The sequence below is a fragment of the Littorina saxatilis genome, linkage group LG4, assembly GCF_037325665.1.
Source record: "Littorina saxatilis isolate snail1 linkage group LG4, US_GU_Lsax_2.0, whole genome shotgun sequence".
NCBI lineage: Eukaryota > Metazoa > Mollusca > Gastropoda > Littorinimorpha > Littorinidae > Littorina > Littorina saxatilis.
This window is the reverse complement of record NC_090248.1, coordinates 63,957,324-63,957,585: the sequence shown is the minus strand read 5'-3', so window position 1 is coordinate 63,957,585 and position 262 is coordinate 63,957,324.

Below are 262 nucleotides of genomic sequence, written 5' to 3'. Positions count from 1 at the left end.
TCTAAAGTGTGTTCTAAATACAAATGACGTACTGGTAATGATGTAATGAGTTGTTCTAATCTTGTTCTTGGAACTCTTGCTGTTCCAAGCTTGTTCTTAGCAAGTCTTGGTGACGAGAACAAAGACTATCAATGAAATCTTTAGAAATAACCTCTGACAACGACGACGATGACGACGACGACGACGATAACAACAACAACAACAAATGACATCGACGACGACGACGACAACAACAACAACAACAACAACAACAACAACAACA